The sequence below is a fragment of the Heterocephalus glaber genome, unplaced genomic scaffold (assembly GCF_053883595.1).
Source record: "Heterocephalus glaber isolate CG9 unplaced genomic scaffold, H.glaber_assembly_v1.0 deba00001481, whole genome shotgun sequence".
Lineage (NCBI taxonomy): Eukaryota > Metazoa > Chordata > Mammalia > Rodentia > Bathyergidae > Heterocephalus > Heterocephalus glaber.
Genome location: NW_028258317.1, coordinates 39,917,414 through 39,926,720, shown reverse-complemented (window position 1 = coordinate 39,926,720; position 9,307 = coordinate 39,917,414).

Sequence of the window (9,307 nt, the reverse complement as noted above, 5' to 3'; positions counted from 1 at the left end):
ACTTATGCAGTGAAATTTAGCACTTTCCTGTTACAATGCTGCTATGGCCAAAGTGTGGATTGGGTTGATTAGAAGTTGTAAATTCATTCAGCAAGTACATTGCTAGGGACCTTGGGTAGGGGGGAGCTCTGCTCTGGGTTTCAGATGTTATCATGCAGGATTCTTAGCTTTGGGCTGGTGCAGCCTTGTTGTCCACTTTTCAGCAGACTGTTGAGCAGACATTAAGGAGATTAACAATATTTTATGAAAGACTTATCTGCTAGTCACAAGAATGTTAGCTCAGATAAAAAGGATAAAAGTACAAGGCTGTTCTCCTAAAGGGCTTAAGATAATGTGAGAAAACTCTGCTCCAGGCATGTAAAATTTCATCTTTCCACGATCACGATGTTCTACTGAGCAGGACCTTTAATATAGATTAGGCTTCTTTAGGGAGCATCAGCTTCACGAAGGCTTTGCAATTTTTGTCCTATGTTGTTTTGATAATCAGTACTCTTGCTCTCAATTATCTGTGTAGGCCCCAGTCCTGAATTGAAGGTTTGGTTAGTCCAAGACTTTAATGTTTTTCCAGTTCTAGGTTGTCCTTAGCTCAGAGTTCAAGGTGCCTCACAGGACCCCATGATCTGCAATACGTTTTATGTGATGGTCAAAAATGAGGACTTATTAGAAAATGCCTCTCAAAAAGATGAATAGCTGAGCCCCTTGGATATTGTAAGGGAGGCCAGAGCATGGAGTAGGAGGGACTCAGTGGAGTCAGAGAAATGAAACACTGATAGGGTTGGTCAGTTAACCTGAGAACAGGCCCTCAGGATACGTCAGCTGGAAATTAAAAGTGAGGACTCTGTTGTCCCACAGCCTGGGACACAGGACTGTTCCCTTGGAGAACGACATTTCAGAGGATGTTCCCAGATACATGCAATAGATACATGTTTGTCACTGGAATCCTTTGAAGCAAACACCTAGCAGGATCCAGTGATTCATGTGGCAACAGGTTTTTAACTTCTCAGCAGCCAAATTTCTCTGTGGACACAGTCCTGCCCAGGATGCAAGGGCAGGCATGAGGCCCTGCACTAATGCAGGCTAGAAACCACACAAGACAAAAATATAAGACCTATTCTTTCCTCCAAGTGAGCCCTGACCCATGTTCTCTCTAAGAGTTAACGTATATAGGCTTCTTTACATAAAGTTGGGGGTTTCTGTGAGAATGGAGCCCATGGCTTCATCAATGGGCAGCTTGGACCTACAACTTCAGTCTCAAAGCAGGTGCTCCTGGAAGATTAACAAGGAGCAGGATGACCCGGAATATACGTTTCTAAGATATCTGCTCTTGCAAATAGACCCTTTCCTATGTCTTCACTCCCTTATAAAAACCCAACCTCTCCTTCTGAGGGCTCCATTCCTCTTGTTGGCAGTGCTCCGGCTGCTGTCCCTGACAGTGTTCTCCAACCCACATAAACTCAGTGCTATTTAGCGACAAAGAAGAATGAAGCTCTGTCATTTTCAACAAAATGGATGGACCTGGAGGACATTGTTTTAAGTAAACTAAGCTAGCCAGAGAACGACAAGAGAAACTCATGAGGGGAAGTTGGAAACAAAATGTTGCCTACAATATAGAACAGTCATTGCTGGAGCTTGGGAAGAAGAAGGAAGAGAGTGCACAAAAACAGGATGCAATCGGTGCAATCTCATGCTCATGTTGAAACAGCAAATCGGGATTTGTTAACATATATGATTAAAACACGTTCATCAAAAATAAAATCAAAACTTATTTACCTGCACATGAAATCAAAAAGTAAAATTCTAAGAAAAGCACAGAATGAAAAATTAAAGTTTCTTTTTCCACAATAAATCAACATGTGAATATAAACGGAAGAAATTTTTATAATAAATACGGTAACTCTTTGCCTAGATTGATTATGTAATAAATTTCATTAATAGAAATTGTGATGTATTATTAGTAAATTATTCAGTGATTTCAAAATGAAGAAAAAACCTTTTGCATTACAAAGAGTTGACTAAAATAGGCAAACTAAGATATGTACGTTTGTCTTTATTTTTAGAAATGAACATTGTCTTAGAAGAACTGCGTTGACACCTTTGCATATTTTGAGTGACTGGTATTTATTTTCATGTGAATTTTGCCTCTATTATTAAAAAAAGAAAAGGCAAATACTGATACATCCACAGTAAACTGCTTACTTCACAGAGAAATATTGGCATGTAAATTTTTGGCAATAAAAATCTGGAAAAGTCATACAAAAATAATCTTTATACATAAAGGCCTTTTATTGAAGTAGTTTGACAAACTGTGAAAAAAATGGGAAAAAACTAATAAAGTTCTTAGAGCATAGAGAAATCCAGTATCTTTGAAGAAAAAAATCTCAATAGGGTGTACATGAGCCAAAATACAGTGTAGGAACATTTTCAGAAAATACTTGACCAAAAAGTATAGGTAGCATAAATGTGAAACAAATTCTTATCTTTCTAACTAGTAATCCTCAAAAGTAATTTGTTACAATGACGTAACTTTAATCAGTATGTATATTCACCTTATGTATCACTTAAATAAATATATATGTGCATGTATATGTGTATATATATATATTATTGCTAGTACATGTTTCTGAAAGAGTAAGCCCAAAAATATTCTAGTAAACACATGATAGAAGAACTTTATTAATAGAGAGATAACCTAGAGGTTCTTAATGAAACCAGGGCTTTTAACATTAGCAGCATCTATGGTTTTGAAGTCTATCCTTAGGCAATTGTAATACAAAGAAGAGAAAAGATTCCCATCAATAATCTTACACTTAGAATTGTTTATATCTCTTCAGTTCTTTTTACATTTGATATTAAAGTATGGAAAATACAATAAATTACAGCACACCTGTCGTATTTCAAGTTACAGACAAAATTTCAGTATGACAGAATTTCAAATAAATGTACAGTTAGGACCAAGAGGTAGAATTCTAACACTACTTAATATAACCACAATAATAGAAAACCTCCCCCAAGGTAAATATCATTATTGAAATTCATAAATATGCACAAAGTGAATACTGTGAAACAGATAATAGCAGTACAAGTAGAGATACAGAGAATAAGGTGCTGTTGCATGCAAACCTGTCTGCATGTCAGATGTGATACTTTCAAAATGAAAATGTTACCTCGTTAATATTAGTTTCACAAAGTCATCATGCCCAGCAGAGCTTTGTAAATTTTAAAGTGTATGATTTCTGTAATATGAGTAAACCAAATTATAAATAAAGAACAAAATTCAAAATACATGAAAGCAAGAGGAGAGATCTTTCAAAAATGGGAAAAGAAGATCAAGATGGAGGGAGACAGGAGTGTGAGAGAGAGGGGATAATAAGGGAACTGAGATGTGTTATGTACACAAACCCTCCACACAAGGACTGTAAACATCATGTATTCCAAAAATGTAGTAACAAAAAATAAAAATAAAATAAACCATACCATAATCAGTTTCAATTTTTCTTTGCTTTTCCCAACATAACCAAGGAAATCTTGAAGCTTTCATTTTCATTAAAATATCATATTTTATGTGGAGAAATCTAAGATACTACTTACTGACTGTGGACATCATAGATGTTGAAATATGTAAAGAGGTGAGGGGATTTTCCCAAGTTCTTTTGTTATCTGACTATCGACACTAATGAGAAGATATCTCTCCTTTAATATATTGATACTTTGGGAGTACAGTGATTATTGGTAAATATTTTATTCACCTGTACTTAATTTCCCTCTTTTAGAGTAGTTTTGGACTCACAACAAAATTTGAGGACAAAATACAGAAGTTTCCACATCCTCCTCATTCCCACCATGGGGAAGCCTGCCCAGGTCCCATACACTCCATCAGAAATGTAAATGTGTTATAATCAGAGAATTCACACTCATACATATTTGTCATCTGGAAATAGAGTATGTAATAATTCACATTACAGTTCATTCTCACTTTGGGGCATTCGGCAGGTTTAAGCAAATATATATGTTTGTGGATTTGTTTATGTTTATGACTGATTTTTTTTATCTAAAAAATTGGAGCAATATCTGGGGTGGGAATTAAAACTAAGTTTTGAAAAAGTGCTTTTCCTCCTACATAAAAGCTCTGACTTTTATACCTAACTTAAAATTTAATTTTGCTTAGAATGTAACTGAAGTTATTATACAAAACTTATTATTTATTTACTAACCTACCAAATACCTATGTTGATTAGCAAACAAAGAAAAGAATGCATTTAATTTTATTATCTTAATCCTTTAGTTATCTTTAAAGTATTATGAGAAAATTATTATATTGACAACAATTGCATTAATAGACTGATCTAAGTAATGATGAACAAAATTGCTGCTATTAATGAAAGAAGAAATTCATATATGTGCACATAAACCTGCATATATGAACTCTTCTAACACTAGATACTTCCAGATATACCAGGATTTATTGCATTCTTTTATTCTCTTCTACATATCAGAGTTTTATATAACTGTGTAATATAAGCTAATAAAGTATTACTATTGCATTAAATGTATTTGTTAAAAGCTGTACAATACCTCACTAATTTTTTGCAAATATGATATAACTTATCAAAGTATATTTTGTAATAACTAAAATGATCTATTGACTATAGTTCCACTAGATTGAATTTGTTAATGAAATTATTTGCAAATATATTATTATGGTAAGTTAACCTCCAAAATCAAAATTTATTTATTTATTTATCCATTAGTTATTATGTAATATTATTATATTGTATTTATTACCAATTATTTATTAATGGATTATTAATAAAGAATGTATTTGATTGATATGAATTAAAACAATAAAATTCAATAAGATGTTTGAGTAAAGTTAATTAAATAATTTAAATTAAATAAAAAATTAAAAAGATCTTGCACACACATTTAATTCTATGCTATTTGTAACATGTGCACATATGATAGTATATTTTACAAGTTGTTTGTGCAAGTGGGATTTATATATTAGTCTTTTATGAAGTTGTTGAATAAATTTTCTAAAGACCAAAGGAAAGATATACAATCTATATGTGAATTTCACATATGCATATAATGGAAAAGGACATTCATTGAATGTATATCTTTGTAAGAAAGAACATATCAATTTACGATATGCAGAAATACTGTCCCAAGATGACTTCACTCGAGTGATTGTGCAAAATTTATACAAAGAGGTTATTTTAAAGAAAGAATTCATTTTTAATGCATGCCTATATTTGAATATGAACATGCCTTTTCATTTTTAGTAAAATCTAGGTAAAGATACACTGATATTTTGGCTTAATATGTATATCAGCATTTAGATAAAATTCACATGAATAGTGGATAGTTCATCTATGAGATATATTTGTTTTAGTTTTCTTAAATAGGAAAAGTTAAAATAAAGCAAACTGTCCTAATAACCAATACATACAATTCTTAGGGCTGGTTTTAGAGTAGTTTTGGACTCACAACAAAATTTGAGGACAAAATACAGAAGTTTCCACATCCTCCTCATTCCCACCATGGGGAAGCCTGCCCAGGTCCCATACACTCCATCAGAGATGTAAATGTGTTATAATCAGAGAATTCACACTCATACATATTTGTCATCTGGAAATAGAGTATGTAATAATTCACATTACAGTTCATTCTCACTTTGGGGCATTCGGCAGGTTTAAGCAAATATATATGTTTGTGGATTTGTTTATGTTTTCCTGCCCCTTTAGCATCTTTTCTCATGGAGGTTTCTACTTATAGATTTCCATTCTGAATAGTTTGTGATTCTCTTTATTTGAATAGTTTGTGACTCTCTGTCTCCAACGAGCAGGAGACATGGTTTGTCCTGTGATCACACATCTCTGATAGAGTTATGAAGAATTTTCTTTTATTTCTCAGTTTCTTAAACATATTTTTTGATATTAGATTCCACAGTAGCAACATTGAAGCCAGAACAGAAAGTAGGAATTATAAACAATTTTCACCTACACATTTTGAAGGATATTAATAAGTGAACACACATACACACTTAGTATGCAGTGTGTATAAATGCACTTTAATAAATTATTTTTTCCAGTAAAAGGCACATTAAATATGTAATTACAATGTGTATTTTTGTGGTTAGAGAGCAGAAATGTGTGGGAGGAACTAGATCTCATCAAAAGCAAATATTGTCATGTAACAAAAATTTTACACACACTTAGGTCAATTACCTATATTCTCAGTAACAATCCTTCAGGAAACAAATGTATTTTACATGTATCAAAATAGATTCACCTTTTCTTGCTTCATACATGACTGAGATTTCTCTTATTAGTTGCACAAATGAGATTCTTAGAAAAAAACAACATTTATAGATTTAAGGTCCAAAAATTTATAGAACTTTACTGAAAGATTATTCTGTACTAAGAGACTTATATCAAAATATTTAACCATCTTGATATTTTCTAGACAATGAGTAAATACCAACCAGCCTTTTCTATTTACCCATTTTTGCCATCTAAATCACAACTTCAGGAAGTAGAGAGCAACAATATTACTTCTAGTGAAGACTGAGACTTAAAATTAAATAAGCCCCCCAAAAGGCATAGGTTAAGAACACTGATTTAAATTATTTTTAAAGATAAGAAAATTAAAATGTAAATATTTTAAAATTAAATTCTTCAATAAATTTAATATAACAGTTTCTTCTCTTAATTTTTTTGGAAAATATTTATTTATAATTCTTTCTGTTCATGTATTTCTTATGATATTGCATGATTTTAACATTGTAAATATTTTGTACTTTTGAGATGAGAAGGAAAAGAAAGAACAATCCGAAGGTGATATTTTTTCTTTGCAACAGGCATGATTGCCATTAACAATCCAAAAATATCTTTTTCTTGAGAATTTTCATACAATATCAGGGTGTATGCATCAGGAAATTGTGTATAACTTCTGTTAGTTCCCATCCCACATGAATTTGCACAATGTTTAAAATAGCCAAAAAGATATTTGCTAATGTACTTGACAAAATTTTTGATATGTAGATGGAGTGTCAGATTAATGACATATTTGGGGAGAAATTTTGATAACATTTATGTTTGTGTTTAGGCTTTGTTCACTGTCAATGAACTAAAGACTTTTGCAGAACTATAACCTCATAGCAACTAAAAATACTGAATGCAAATAATTTTCTGCATTGTAGACATTGTGCTTGTTTAAACACTGTTAGTAATTATGTTTTGCTTACAAAATAGGTTATACAGGATGTAAATATGGATTTTTGTTCAAAGTAGATGGATGGAAGCCATATAATTCATAAGGAAAACAATCTAAACCTTTCTGAGTGATGAAACTGCTTTACAAATAAAATTTTACCAAACAAAATTATGATAAATCAGAGGAGTTTATTCATTCCTACTCAAAATGATATGTTTCATAACTAGTTAGAAAATATTTATTTTAATTATTACAGGAGAAAATATGCTCTCTTAAAAACCATGCAGTAGAACTGAGTCAATTTTCTTATTGATTTTTGCACAATAATAGATGTTTCAATTACTGTTGGGCTGAGGCTGAAATAGATGTAAAAATAGTATGAAATTCTTTTCTTTATTTTTATGGTATCTGAATTTCGGTGTTAATAATTCTATTTTGAAGGATAGCCATGTTATGTAACCAATCATGCCACTATTAGTTTGTGTTATTATTTACATTTTATCTTGCAAGATCTGATTACCTAGGTAGTTAAAAGCTGCCAGGAAATAAAAAAAATGTAGAAAATAGCACAAACTAAATGTTGTCAACTATTTCAATGCAGGTGATTTAAATCATTTCTTTTCATCTTGACAGATAAATATTGTAATAAACAGTGTATTTTAATTTTTTTATTCTTATGAAACCTGCCTGAAAATGCTATACTGAAAGGTATACATGTGTGTGCATGTGTGCACGTGTGACGTGGGGGACAGATGCCAGGGCCGCGTGTACATCAGGTGTGTGCTTTACTACTGACTTTACCACCAGTCCTCTCCTCTTCACTATTCATTGCATCACTCAGCTGTTAAACTGCTATTTTTCCACCTCAGTGTAGCAGGAAAGGAGCCTGAGTCTTCTAACGGCTCATATAAAAATTGCATAATTTCAATGCAAACCAGAAAAGGAGAAGACAGAGTGAGACCTCTTAAGATCTGGGATGCTGGGAGCATATTCTTACAGGAGCAAGCACTGTGCATGAGAGATGGTCAATGAGTAATAATATATTTATAACTGTATTTTAAGTGCTCAGGAAATTATTTAATGAAATTTTACATTTAAGCGTTATTGATACCATGTTCTAATCTGGATAATAACATTGTCACCAGAGTAATCGTGAATCTCCAATATCAGCAGTATATTTTCTACTTAGCTGGAAGATTCTCTAGTGCTATTTCTGATATCAACAGCAGCACCTTTGTAATCTGCATGTGAATAAGACATAAAATTAGCTGGCCTCCTAATCATTCTACCTCTTGTAGTTTAAAGATTAAAAAGAGTTGTTGAATGCCAAAAAATCATAGAGCCCTTTTCCCTAGTTAAACGCAGAGCATCTGTGTAAGACCGTGGGCCTTACCAAAAGCTCCGAGGAGCTGACTGCAGCGAAAAACACCCGGGAGGGAACACACCGGACAAGTTGGAAAGTAAACAGACCTTTATTAGTCTGGCCAGAAGGCACTCCCAAAGCCAAATAGCTTAGAGAGGCAACTGGCTCAGAGTCCGGGGCTGTTTTTATAGGGGGTTGAAGGGGAGGTTAACATGTAGATTTAAGAGAAAAGAAACAAGGGTTAGTGGTCGACTGTCACGTACTGATGGTCGGCGCACACACACACTAATGGTCAAGACTGTCACATACTGATGGTCGGCAGACACATTGATGGATTGTCCTACAGATAGTGGGTCCGGGAATGTCCGTTCTCCGGGACAAGGAGTTGAGTAATTTACCTTTGAAACTCTATGTCTGTTACAAATTTTATCTAGCTTCCCAGAACTAACAAACTTCTTAATCATTAGCTCACATTTAATTGCAGTCAGGGCTACAAGAATTCTAAGATTACAAGGTTTTGCAGTCCCACATCTGAAGTCCTAAATAGATAACCTAGAAATAAATTATCAAGCAAAAAAACCACACAAAAACATTTCTAAAAAACTCCTTTATTATTACACAGATTCTGAAAATCAAGAAAGAAATTTTATTTAAAATTGTGAAAATGTAAATGTTAAATAATGTCAGAAAACTCAGTAAAAATTAATACTTGAGTATTTAAAATGAATT